The following is a 14,897-nucleotide window of genomic DNA, read 5'->3' on the forward strand; positions in this document are numbered from 1 at the left end:
CTGGACCAAAACACACCCAATCGTTATTTAATCTTTATTATAAAAAATAAGTTAAAATAGCCTAGTGAAATATGACTTGCAATGATGATTTTTCTGGTTGACTGCCAGTCAAATTTAAGCTCCTTTGCTCGTCAAGCTAACGTAGAAAGCACTAATGGAAGAGTTTCTGAGAAAAAAGAGGCCGAATGAAACCCTAAAAACTCCTGACCGACTAAAACCAGAAGGTATTTATGCTCAACAAATGTAATAACTATTGAATTACTAAAAAGTGAATAAAGCTGCCTTAAAGCTGCAGTGTGTAACTTCTACATAGAACATTTTTTGAATATATTTGTTAAAAGCGTCAGTGTGTGTTGACAGTGTAACATGAGAGATAATCCGCCTGAGCTTCCTTCCGGTGGTCCCACTGCCATCTGCAGAAACACACCGCTCTCCGTCAGAAACACAGCTGCCAACTCGTCAGCAAAAAAACTACGGTTCTACTCAGAACTCTTCAAGTAGCATAAATTTGGCTTCACTCAGTTAAGATTCACTAAGGGCAACAAAAAGTTCATTTTCTTTTTTTAAAAAAGGAATTATTTCTTTATTTGTTAAATAAATACATTTATTTTAATGTGGTGGTTAAATAAAAGACTTATAGACTCCATCTGTAGAATCTATACTACCATTTTTTCATTTGATTAATCGTCAGAATAATCGATTACTAAAATAAATGTCAGTTGCAGGCCTATTTCCATGCAGCAGTTTTGTTAAAAAAAATAAAAACATTAGGCAACATGGAAAATTATACTTACATCTTTGTAATGCAAACCGACAGCTTTGTGCCCGTGTGACTCAACTGACTGGAGTTGGTCTCCTCCATGTCTAGGAGCCGGAGGTGACTGAATATTTCACAGATTTTCTGTCTCATATCCTGTCAGGACATGGTGGCAGTTTTAACAAATATGAAAATAAACGTTTTTATAAATGGTACATTCTGCAGTTTTAAAGAAATGCGTATCACAACAAGATTGTGGTACTGTTATGTAAAGATGTTGTGGAGTTGCAGGATTTTACTGATTGTTGTTGAGCACACACACACACGCCCACCCGCAGCCCCACCCACCTACACGCCCACACGCACACCAGCAGACAACAGTTAACTTTTGACTGTTTAACAATATTTTTAGCAAGAAAAAAACTTTTTTCCAATTTTAATTATGTTCATTGCTATTTTTTTTCCCCCGATTCATTTATTTTTTAGCATTTTTGTACTTGCACCAGCAACATTTGCATAAATGTATATATTTATAGTAGCATTTATAGTTTTTATGTGTATTTCTGTAGCCAAGCAACAACATTTTGTTGCCAGCTTCACTGTTGTGTCTTTGTGCAATGACAATAAAGTAAGTCTGTCATTCCTGTTATTGAGCATCCTTAAGCCTCCAGTCCAGCCTTCATCTTGTCTGCTCACCTTATATGACCTTCAGATCCCTTCTCACCCATCCAGCATTTTATTTCATCTCTGGAAGTCTTTCTGAAAATGCTTTATTATTGAAAATGGGTAATAAACCTTGAGCTGGCTCAACTTATATCCCACTGCTCAGCTCTTCTCAGCATCCCAAGGATGTGAGATTTATTTGGTTTTAGAAATTCTTCTTGACCTTATAATTCACGCGGAGGAAAAAAAAGAAAGCAAATATAAACTGCATATACAGTAGACTGTTGCTTTCCAAAAGCCGGGTCCATGTTCTAAAAACTTGGACAAAGAACAACTTTGTGGAAACTTGTTTGTTTAATGGAATGACAAGAGATCTGAGATCAAATGAGTGTTTAATGACCAATAAGGTACGGTTATTAACACATTTGTCACCACTTTGCTATTTCTTTTCAAAATTCGCTATTATAAAACCCAGTATATTTTATTCTCTGACCAAAAAAAACTGATTCCACATGAACATCCTCTGGGTTATCAAAATAATCCATCCTTGCACATCTAAAACATTTTTTAAACATACTCTTTTGCATCAAAATTGATAGAAACTGACCCACTCTTATTTGTGCCGGCAACAACGCTGCAATAACAGACACATTCTCTGTCCTCCCCACAGCCTCTCCAGACCAAGACAATTTACGTCTGAAAGTTTTCAATTCTACTAACACAGAAAAAAAAAAACACATGTAGCCTCTTTAGGTAACAAGGCAAACACAACAACGCTGCTTGGAGGTACTTTCCCTCTGCAGTCAGACAGAAAAATGCCAAACAATGCCTCATGCTAGTATGCTAGCTCTACAACACTGATGCTAGAGGACAACCTGAAAAGGTCAATAAAGCTCCTGCAACTGCAACAGTGAGGTAGTAAACCCCCCTGGATGACATAAGCTAACGCTGTCTGTGAAAAATATTAGCTTCATGGACACAAGACAGGACCATGAAAACCTTTCATTCTACTGTGGTACGAATTAAGGAATTAAAACTGTATTTAGCTGACAGCTCAGACGGCTACTAAACAATGACATAACAGCTGTATTACAAGCAACAATTTAAGAGCATTTTGATGTATCACATTAGTTGATGTAAGCAACAAAAGGTCTTTATGCTCGCTTTAGATGGTTTTTGGCTTTGTGGAAAGAAAGATGTAACACGCTAAAGGGGAGCTGGAAACACATTTGCCAAATAAGTTCCGACGTAGCGAACACCAGAATCCACTGGTGGGTTTGCGCCTTACCAGAGCCATGAAAGGTTTCTCAGTCCAAACCTCCAGGGCTGAGGGGAGGACCATCAGCCCTGAGTGGCCACCTGGTGGCGCTCTAGGCTGGGGTGAGAGCAGTAATGGCTGTCTGTGCCTTACCAGAGCCATGTACCTCAAAAGCTTTTCCAAGCCTCCAGCTCAGAGGGAAGAACTTGCTTCATTTGTCTGAGATGTGGGCTCCATGCTAGTTTACACCCTCTATATCTACTTTATTTCAGCCATGGTACTTTTGCTGAATTTTAATTCAAGTTTGTCAATTTTAGTAATGACAAACTTGAATGCCTTTGTCATTCAAGTTTCCTCAAAACTTAAATGACAAAGGCATGAAAACACAGCTGGTAGGGTTGCTAGATATTAGGCGATAACATTGGTAAATATTGTGATGATAATATCGGGTTTGATATGCGTCTGGTTCCTTCTTTCCTTTCCTTCTAATTTGTGCTTCCTACTACATGTAGGGTGCACATGTAGTTAGAAATTTGGGTGTGAGCTTTTGCTACGGTGAGACTGTCCTACTGACTAAATATTGCATCAGTAAGAAAAATACAGCTTCACAACTCATAAAATATATTAATCAACAATTACTGCTCTCCAAACAGTCCTTTGCGATTTGGATATTGCACACACTGATCTTGCAATAACGATATACTTTCAATATTGTGCAGAGCTAATAGCTAGTAGAATAAAGCAGTCTGCCGTACATTTACTTGTGAACCCATGGAGGCTAACGTATGAGAATTACTGCAATCAGGAAGAAAGCAATCAAAATGATTGTGATTTTTGCCACTATTCAACAATGCTTCACGTCGCTGTTCTGGATTAAATCCCTAAATGACCAACTTCAACATTCAGAAAACCTGGGCAGAGAAATCGGAGCTGGATTTGACCGGAAACAGGGTTGATTGGAATTTTCCAGCGTTTTCTCCCTCACCCCGTCCCTTCGGGAGCCCTCGCTGTGGATGATGACCTTGAGGAGAGCCGTCATCATTATGAGCTGGCGTTTAAAGGGGCAGCCTAGCCGCGGGGGGGGGGCCATCACATTTGACTTTTACAAGGAGAGAACTTTCATCATCATGGAGACGGAGTTGAAGTACGTTCAGCCTGATGGTGAATATGTGAGCGCCATTTCCCACTAACACTGTGGAATATGTTCATTTTGCATTGTGACTCATGATAAATTTAGCATCACAGAATTTAATGTGTTATCACAACCATTTGAAACCTTCAAGAAACTTTTTTTTTTTTTTTTGTACAACCTAAATCTGCGCTTACTTTAATGAGGTGCCTCTTGGTTAGGATAAAAGCCAAAATCACAACTATGTTAAAAAAAAATAATAAAAAATAACCTACATAATTTATATATTGATTCAACACTTCAAAAGGAAAAAATCATGCTCAGTTAATATTTAATTTACATGAGCCACAGCCGAGTGTTTCTGCAAAACAGAATAGTTGATGTTTTAGCTGTTAAAGTAAAAAATATTTTGTGACATTAAGTAGCTCAAATATTGCACCCAATATATAGTGTTTTCTCATATTTTTACACACTGCACATACAGTTGAAACCAGATATTTACATACACTGAATAAATATAATAAATAAATTATTTTGGTCTCATTTAACTTCTGACGGTGGGGAAAAAACTGTGTTTGTATCTTTTTATTCAGTGATTGTAAATGTCCTGTTTTAAATGTACGTCATTATAATTCATTAGGATTGTCTGTGATTTACCAACACAGAGAAGCACATAACTGTAGCTGTGAGGTGCAAAGAAAATTATCTGTTGGGTTTTGAAGTATTTCTTTATTAACAATGAATTATTGAGACGTTTTTGTGTTCAGGCTTCCACATGTTGCAGCAGTGGAAAGGTCTGGAAAGACAAAGAAACTAAAATAGGCCTTTTGTAGCAGTCTGACTTACTTTTGTCGTAAGTAAAATGGGATGTCATTCACATTTTAGGAGAAAAACTACAATTAGTGTTGAGGCAGAAACAGGTGAGATCAAAACATGTAAAAAAATTAAATTAAATTAAAAAAAATCTTAATATGCCACTTGTTTAATTAACACTTAAAAATGGGATTTCGGTTATTTTTGTGCTTTATCAATTAAAAATATATATATTTTAAAGGCATTCTAGATTTATTGGCAAAAATCATATTCTTTTAATGTTTAAATAACAGATTTGATTTTAGCCTGACTGATTTACCGATAGAGTTGTATGAAAGACTGAATCACCATGGATTATTAGATATCATTTAGTATTTATGCACTATTTTAGGAAAATACTAAAAAGCAGTTTTCTGCTGGTTTGTTAGATTACCCAAAAAAAATAAAAAAATTAAAAAAACAAACACTACAAGCATCCTTCTACGGTCAACATTTAAGAGACCTTAACCTACCAGCACACATTAACCTGACGCCAACAGGCCTATTTCAAAGACAAATAGGCAAAAACATTTGGCTCTGGATGGGAAAAACTGGTCTAGTCAAATCCCCCAAAAAACAAACAAAATAGTATCCGATTTTTATTTTTTAAAAATCTGTCTAATTGTCATAATAGTCCAATTCTATGGAGTTAGGTGTGTGGTGTGTTTTACTAATGTTCTGCAAAAGCTTTTTCTCTGACAGCTACCTCTGCCTTCTGTATGTCACTGAAAATAACAGCCTCACATGGTGGAGGAAGGGCTACGTGTTGCTGTGGCAACATCAACCAGAGGGAAGACTGTAAAGGATTTGAAATGTGTCTGGATCTCTTTCTGAGGTAAAACGCTACGGTTTAGTTCCTCTTTCATCACATCCATCACACTGGTTTCTCCTCCTCTAATTCTGTCATGTTTACACAGTGGAGATCACATTTATATAATTGTATTGTTGACATCTCAACTGTGGCAACCGTTCAATACAACGTCAGCTTTTACGAACAGAGCAAGCAAAAATATGGACCAATAACTGTAGGTTAGGGTTGGGATATGTAGCTCAAAACTGGACTTTCATTCATAAATCTGCGGGGAGTTAAGTTTCCCGTATATATGTGAAATTTAAAGCATCAAGTAAGATCTTCTTATGAAAAATCCAGATGAATAACTCTGAATTATACCACCAGAGCATTATATTGTCATATTTTGCAATTTATGCACCATTTCACTATGTGAAGGACTTGAGTCAATTTTATTTGCTTTAAATTCACTGTACAATGAAAAACATGACTGAGCAGATTTAGGAAATGATTATCTTTCCTATGACTCTCTGTTGGGGTTCACTGTCAGAGAATACTGCACCAGCGTACGGATCGAATGCTCAACACGAACAGCGACTATAACTCGGCCTGTTCTTATTGCGTGTTCGGTGAGACTGATGCGAGAGCACATGAACAAATTGTGTGCGTTTGCATCTCTCAGGGTCAATACGTGTTCTGGCAGGTGCTTGGCTCTGTATGTGCAAATGCAGGTAGGTAAAGTTAATGTAGTTGAACAACAACGTCAATCACAGACACATCTTTTTCATCCGGAGTATTCCTTGAATTCGCGTAAATAAATATCAACCAATCACAATCAGCAAATCAAAATAGTGCAGCAGGGCTGGGCCAAGGTTTACAGGGTCTTGGGCAGAATATAACTTAATGGCCCCTCTTCCTGTTAACAGCATCACCACCACTATGTATTTGTGGGCAAACTAAACTCAAACACAAAGATTAAATTCAGAGAACGTGAAGATTTTTTTTTTACAAAATAAACTTGCCAACTACTTAAAATCTTAAATTTAAGTGCTAAACAAATGTAATATTTTTTCTGAAATCATTAAATCAGATTTAATAGCATTGTCATTCGCAACAACCAAATGCTAAAATTCAACTTCTATGGTCTGTGTTAAAATTTCAGCATTTATGGGGCCCCTGACGGTCTGGGGGTTAAGTTAGCATGTTACCTTTGAAAAGTTGTGTTTGAATAAACCAGAATGTTACTGAGACACCTTCTTTTGACAGATCATTCCTGTGGAGGTGGTTAGCAGCACCAAATTCCTGGGGGTGCACATCACTAACGACCTCACCTGGACTGTGAACACCACGTCTCTGGTCAAGAGGGCACAGAAACGTTTGTATTTCCTGCGGAGGATGAGAAGAGCACACCTGCCCCCGCCCATCCTCAAGACGTTCTACAGAAGCACCATAGAGAGCATTCTGACCAGCTGCCTCTCTGTGTGGTGTGGAGGCTGCAGCGCCTCCGACTGGAAGAACGTGAGGAGAGTGGTGCGGACAGCAGAGAGGATCATCGGGGCCCCCCTTCCCTCCATTCAGGACATTTCATCCCAGCGCTGCGTGTCCCGAGGCCGAAACATCATCAGTGACCCCTCACATCCCCACCATGGACTGTTCTCCCTGCTGCCCTCTGGAAAGAGGTTCCGCAGCATCCGGTGCAGGTCCACCAGGTTCCGAAACAGCTTTTTCCCACTTGCCATCAGACTGCTGAACTCTTAACTGGACTGCACTTAAAAACTGGTCTCCACTTCATACCTTGCACATGTACAGAGCTAAGTAACTTCTATTTTACTGTCAGTCCTGCACTTTATATTTTATATTTATATTTATATTCATATTTTATACTGTATTTTATTTTATTCTGGAGTAACCTCACAACATTGGAAGCTCAAAACACTGTCCTGAGCCGTATGCAACGAAATTTCGTTCTGTATACACCACAGGTGTCAAACTCCAGTCCTCGAGGGCCGCTGTCCTGCAGTTTTTAGATGTGCCACAGGTACAAAACACTGAAATGAAATGGCTTAATTACCTCCTCCTTGTGTAGATCAGTTCTCCAGAGCCTTAATGACCTAATTATTCTATTCAGGTGTGGTGCAGCAGAGGCAAATCTAAAAGTTGCAGGACAGCGGCCCTTGAGGACTGGAGTTTGACACCCCTGGTATACACTCTGTGCATGCAAAATGACAATAAAGTCAGTCTAAGTCTAAGCCATGTTATGCGGCACAGCTTTGTTATCTTCCCTGCATGGTGGTGGGGGGGTTATGATCTGGGCTTCCTTTGCTTTCAGGGTACTCAAAACCTTCCAGGCCCCTAAGATTTGTTGTACAAACTAAGGTATCATGGAGTCAAATGTGTCATCAGGAAATCAAAATTTCAAACTTTTTTCCATATTGATTGGAATGACTGAAATCATATAGAAATGGATTAATTCATGTTACTCAAGCTATTGAATCATGGGGTGTACTTAGTTTTTCACGAAAAGCTTCTCTGTTTCATCTTTGTTAAATAAATGAACCAGTTGTTGACTTCTGGAGGTAGATTTGGAGAACTTTTGAATCTAATAAAGACTTGATCAGTTTTATTATGTGCTGATGTCTAAACCACTGTAGCTGGAGTAAATTTGGTCTTTTTTGGCATTAGAATATTTTCATTTCAGTTATTGACAGCAGAGTTTGACATCTGCTTCAGCTGTGTATCGTAAAACGTCTCGAATGACATTTAAATGCCAGCTAGAGATAAAAAGGTAATGAAATAATAAATGAGAAAAAGATTGTTTTCATCTGTGAGCATAAAAAGCCAATAGAACCACATACTGCATAGTCATTTCATAATCTGATGAAGAGTTTTTCTTGTTTCTTAGTTGGTTAAAGTTATAAACCACATAGAGATATACAAATACTTTATGTATCAAAATTCCATATATTCAACTAGCCCACAAAACAGCAGCACAAATAAAAAAAAAAATACAAACCCTACATACATTCCTCCATTCTGAGATGGTTTTTATGTTCCAAATTTCTATAGAGGAATAAAGTACAGAGAGACTGTATAATGAGCCAAACTTAGGTGCCTGCCAACAGGTGTACTAGTACCACTGGCCTTCTTAAAAATCATTGGTTTAAATAACAGGTAATGCTTGTTAAAACAGATACAATCATGTTCAACTTCATCTTCATGTCAGGTTGGTATTATTAGGGTCTGCACACACCAATCCTGTTCAGACATTAATTGTACTCCAGTTTGTTTGCCTAGAAAGTCTGGACCAAAAAAGTGAACTCTGATCTCTCCACTTGGAGGAAGCGGACCATAGCGCATAGCGTCGGTGGGAGAAATAGCAATCCTACAACCATTAAAATCTGATGCCACTCCATTTTTGTTTACGTTCTGTGAAGAAGTAATTTGTGCTCAGTGTCTTCAGAGTCATTTTCTTCAGCGGTTCTTGGTACAGCGCCACTACAGGCGAGAGAGTAAATATACTTTTCTTTTTTTTTTTACCCCTCCAGGGGGTCTTTTTGTGGGCTCTAGTGTCCCTTATATGAAAGTAGGCTGACAGGAAAGGGGGAAGGAGAGGGAGGAAGACATGCGTCAAACATTGCAGGGCCTGGGAGTCGAACCCGCGACCGCCGCGTCGAGGACTCAAGGCCTCCTAACATGGGTCGCGCTACCCTACGCCACCACGGCACGCCCTTAAATATATTTTTCAAGGGGTTTGGTTCGTTTGACACATTGTAGTGTCAAAGCAAAGATTGTCATGGATTTTTTGGATCTCACAGAGATGTTCCCAAGTCAGTTTTCCTCAAATTTAAGTAAAGTCCTAAGTTTGAAATGACTAAACAAACATCCTTTTTAATCCAACACATGGAAACTGTTCTGCCACATCACAAATCTATATTCCGCAACCCCGTTTTTTCCAACGCACATGTAACACGTTACAGACTTGACAGGACTTCATTTTCTCATGTTCAAACCCTCACAACATACACAGCAAGAAAAAATATGAGAACGCAACTCACCATTACATCCTTCTTCACTTGCTCAGTTCTTCTGTGCCTCTTCTGCCACCTGTGAAGATTATTTGCATTTGAACTCCCAGGAAGTTTCTTTGTGTCTCGATTGCAGCACAGAAACAGCTGGTGAAGTTTTCAAGACCTTCTTCTGCTGCTTGGAGGCTTTAGGTGTAAAAATAAGCTCACTGAAAGCCCCCTGTGTTTTTTGCTGGTGTATTTAGATAGCTTAGATAGTCTGGCTTTTGTGCTGGGAAACATGAAGTTATGTTTTCTCCAAGGCAGTACTCAGCTTTTCTCCCTGGTTATATTTTTTATCCCCAAAGCAAATGAAAGACACCAGCGCTGCTTCCCTACTTTGTAGCTTGCATCTTGCTTGGATATTAACTCCTGTCTGCTGGATCAATTCCGTCAATGATTGTCGCCTTGTGTTTTCTGCACACAAATGTCTTCCAGACAATAATAACTGAGGTATATAGCTTTCGGCCAGATTCAACAAGTGGACGATGAGAGGCTGAAGTAGCTATTGTCCGTCTTCCAGTTTGAATAATTTCCACTGGACCAGGCTATCAGTGATCAGTGTGGCTGTTTTGTAGCTTACAGGAAGTTTGAGGTCTTAAGTCAATGCTCTTCATCAGTTTGAAGAGTTTAGAAGGTAAAACAGGTTGTCTCTGAGTTCAGTGTTTTAGTGGAGGAGGTAGGCATTGGGAAAAAAGACCTGAGTAAAATAGAGAAGACTTCTAGAGTCCTGTGAGATAGAGAGCACAAGAGTTTTCTCTGGCAAGATTTTGGGATGATCGTTGGAGGTAGAAAAAAAAAAAGGTGCTACTGTCAGTTTTTAGAATTTGCAGCTGCATTTGTCTGGGTCCATTGAGGATAAAGACTTGATTCACGGCTCTGCCTTTTGACTAGAACTGATCGGTTGTCTCAGGATGTCCACCTGTGGAAGATAAAACAAGGAAATAATCAGAACAGCTTCAAAGAAACAGATGGGTTATTTATGTAATATTTCAGAATATGGTAATAGTTTGCAAGAGTTGTAGTGCTTATAGTACTCTAACCCCAATCTGGCACACCCTAACCTAACTTAATGTTAATTTGGTCAATGGGATTCAAGTTAAAAATGTTGCAATACATCCCCTTGTCCAACAAATGGCAATAACATTAACACCAGCAAGATTCAAAAGAAGGAAATCCTTGGTATGGATGAAGCTTTGGTAGGCTAAAGAGTCTCCCAACATCCATTTTTTTCTGACACCATCTAACTTTTGTATTCAGTCATTTTTGTATTCCTGCACCAGCAGGCAAGGTGCCATATTCAGAAGTCTCAAAACATGGTCTTATATTATATGTCTAAATTTCTATGATGATCTGAAACATCTGGTTGTGGCAAAAAAGCAAACAATTGAAATCATTACCATAACATATACTTCCCTTTATCTTTAGAATAACCTTGTAAAAGGCTCACAGTAATTTCGGTAGTTCAAAGTGAAGCAACAGCAGGACTTTAGAAACTTGATACATAATGAAACACAAAACAGAATGCAAATACACATTGAGTCAGATAGAGAGCAGGTACATGTATGAAATGTCAAACAAATGCAAAGACTTTATTGTGCAATAGAAGCTGTCGGACTTGCTTAGTATGTAAAGTTGCTGTGGTGTAATCCTGTTATCACCCATCTGTATGTGTACACCCACAAGTGTGGGAACACACCCAAAGAGTAAACTGCCCGGTTAATCTCACTGCATCTCAGCTCTAGTCAGTTTCACACAGTGATTACGACTCGCTGCAACTTCAGACAAGTTAAAACCAAATGCCAATGTTGGGCTCCACCCATCTTCCCTGTCCCTGCTGAAGAAAAGCAGTCCCACAGCATGATGCAGCCGCAACCATGTAACCCCGTAGATTTGTGCACAAGTAAAAACTCAATTTTGATTTCATCCGACCAGAGCAGTCTCTGATTGCCATGACACCTACAAATGTTAACTTGGAGAATATGAACTTTAAAGCAGCTTGTGTCCTCTTACAGTCCCTGTAGCTCAGAAAATAGATTTTAAAATACTGTTGTGGGTTATAAACAGTGATGGCACAGTTACTTTGAAAAAGTAACTTTAATCGGATTACCAATTACTCCTTGAAAAAGTAACTTAGATCAGCGGTCCCCAACCTTTATACTCGCGCTCAATTTTGACGCGCAAGACATAACCGGTAAAATCCGGTTTAGGATTTTCAAATTAAAAGATCCGGAAGTAGTTCATTATTTCTTGCGCAGCCCGGTACCAATTGGTTGGGGTTGGGGACCACTGACTTAGATTACTGATTACTTGATTTGGAAAGTAACTAAGTTACATTAAAAGTAACTTTTTTAAGTTTCTTTCAGCAGCTGCTAACAACAACGCTCTGCCACCTGTGAAAATTTAATTGGTCTTTGCCAATACTTAATTGCAAGTTATTTTATAATGATTACATCAACAATGTGTCTCCACTTACATGGTTGAACTGAAGGAGAGATTGTTTAATGGTCACAACAGTACAAAAAAAAAATTAAGTAATTTGTGTGTGTTTTTGTGGACAGTAACGCAAAGTGATTTCGATAAGTAACTGTAGTCTGACTATTGGATTTGAAATAGCAAAGTGTTAGATTACTCGTTACTGAAAAAAGTGGTCAGGCGTAACGCGTTACTGACATCACTGATTATCAATGAACGACTTAGCGCCACAATACATTAAGGACATGTTGTCGTTGCATCAACCTTCCAGACCTCTCAGCTCTTCTGGTTCTGGTTCTGCTCTACATCTTCAGAACCAGAACCAAATATGGAGAAGCAGCATTCAGCTTCTATGTGTCACAAATCTGTAACAAACTTCTAGAAAACTGTAAAACACTCAAAACACTGATCTCCTTTAAGCGTCTGATTCATAACAACTGGAACATTGATCAACAGATTTCATGTTCATGTGTTACGAGTCAGCATTCTGTTAGCATAATGAGGAACAGAAAGAAAGAGATAGTTCCTTAAGTAAAATGAATGTAGGGTAAAATTATGCTGAAACGATAAATAATATAAAATAAACCAATGAGCCATGGCTAGACATTAGAAGAACGGTGTCTAAGTAGTTCAGAAAATCAAAGGGGAAATTTTATTTGCACATAGACCCCCCCAAAAAAAGACCCAGGTTGGTTTGGATAGATTTTTTGTTTAATAAATAAAATGAATCAAAAATTTATACTGTTGAAAATGCTCAGCAAATAACTTATGAACTTATTCACATTGTATAATAAGATAGATTGGAAACATTTTTTTTCTTTTTTTGGATGCAATGTCTGGAACATTAATTACTTTATCAAGTCATATATATATATTTGTATATCTACTATCCATTTTGGCAGGTTCAGTCCTCCATAACCTGGAAGGCTGTTGCATAATAACCAGCCACTGAGCCCAGATAACAAGAGACAGGAAAACAGAAAGACGGACAGATTGTCCAGAGACATCACAACAGATGCATAACCATCAGATAAGAATATGAAGAATAGACAGAATAAAAAAGATAAATGGTGTAGAAGGGCAATGAAGATTAAAAGTAGGTGGATATTTTGTGTTTACAGATAAGACAAAGACCTGTTTATGGCTGTAAAGCGATTATTTGGATGTCATAAACACTTAACTGTGTGCTGTCAACCACAGTAGACTCTCTGCTTCTGTTATTTTTATTTTTTTTCAAATGCAAAACCTCAGCAGAGGAACAAAAGGTGATCAAGAAGGTGAGGTTTAAATTATGGGTGGCTAAATCATGAGTCTCAGTCTTTGGATTTTTTATACCTTCTTGGTAAAATCATCTTTTTTAATTCTTAGTTGTAATTAAAGATGCAATCTTTGAGGGCTAAATAATCTACATTATGAAATTGGAACCAGATGTTTATGTACATTAAAAACAAAAAAAACAAAGACGTTTTCATCTCACTGTCATCAATTAAATCTGATAAAACTGTAGATTTCCTTAAAGTTTGATTTAATTTCCTTTTAAATTGTGTAACTTGAGCTTCTCACAATAATTTGGTTTTATGATTGTGGCTAAGAAGACCATTTTTCGCCCGAACTCACTAATGTCACTTCCATATTTCCACATAACTTGTTTCCCTCATGATTCCATTCAGTTTGGTGCACCAGTCCCTCCTGCAGCAAAACTCCCATAAAGCCCGTTGCTTCCTCACTGTACTTTGTTCCTGAGCTTCAAGCCTTCAAACTTACGGAGAAATGTTGGGCTCACTTAAAAGTTTCCAATTTAGATTAAAGTTGAAATACCAAGAACAAGAAAATAAGATTTCAAGTACATTTTAATGTTGAAGAAAAAAGTTGAAATTCTATTTTCTGACTGAATTCCAAACATTGAGACTAAAGTTGATATATCATGAAGGATACTGACATTTCACTCATCATTTCTACACTTCCCTCGTCATACCGACACTTTTGTTGATGTATGGTTTTTCTTGACTTTTTGTTGTTTTTAAATCTTAAAACTGGTGAGCAGCAAAAATTGACCTTTTTTTCCCTCCAAGTGTTTCAAAAAAAACTTATAGTGGTCTATTTTCATATTGGTCTACTATTTCTAAAAACGATTCTAATAAACAAAGTTATTTATTTTGAAAAAAAAATTGGATAATTAATTTATTGTTATTTTTCATGTTGCCGTTCTGATATATATATATGCCTGTCATGATAACACATTTTGCTGGACGACAAATTGTCCCGGAAGTTATTGGGATCCACGATAATGTTGTTTTGAGATTGTTTTCAAGTAGCATGATAGTAATGGCATAATAATGCAACGACATATTCAGAAAGATCAATGAATTTGACGTTCTAATGAACAGTTAACACCGAACATTTTAAATATTGAAAATAAAAAAACAAAGCAACACAAAACAACACATAACATTAACTATGAAGTCTCTGTAAACAAAACACCAGACTGGAGAGCAGTTTTGGTAGAAGGAAAGAGAGAAAAGAGAAAAAAATAATAAATCATGCAAATTAATTATTGAGCTTATTTTAATTATCAAATCAACAACTGATTTATAGTTTATTGTAACAAGCCTACTCATAAAGTCACTACTTCATTTGCCTAAGTCAAAAAGTCAATAGTAATACAATATAAGTCACTCTACAGACTGGCTGGTGTTTCTAATACAGACTGCCCTAACCCAACCAGGTCTGCACCTTATTGTTGCATCTATTTTCATCTTCACGACTTTTCGCCTCGGCGGCGGTGTGTTTATTTTAGCTCTCAGGCTTGTGTAATCACGCTCCGTTTGTCTGGCACACAGAAGGAAACACTGATGAATACAGCAGTTTGTGAAAACTGAAGGAGACAAAGAGACTGAACAGCAGAGCTA

The 14,897-nt window shown here is 37.7% G+C and overlaps 1 protein-coding gene across 2 annotated transcripts in view; it reads right to left on the reverse strand.

Moving 5' to 3' along the window:
• The window catches only part of LOC116735596 (thyroid hormone receptor alpha), a 70,459-nt gene that overhangs the window by 50,727 nt on the left and 4,835 nt on the right, over positions 1–14,897 (reverse strand). For both annotated transcript variants that reach the window (XM_032587579.1, XM_032587578.1), the window contains exon 2: positions 9,505–10,435. The gene's annotated coding sequence lies outside the window, so the exon portion shown is untranslated. The remainder of the gene's footprint in view (positions 1–9,504; positions 10,436–14,897) is intronic.

Source organism: Xiphophorus hellerii, chromosome 16 (genome assembly GCF_003331165.1).
Source record: "Xiphophorus hellerii strain 12219 chromosome 16, Xiphophorus_hellerii-4.1, whole genome shotgun sequence".
Taxonomy (NCBI): Eukaryota; Metazoa; Chordata; class Actinopteri; order Cyprinodontiformes; family Poeciliidae; genus Xiphophorus; species Xiphophorus hellerii.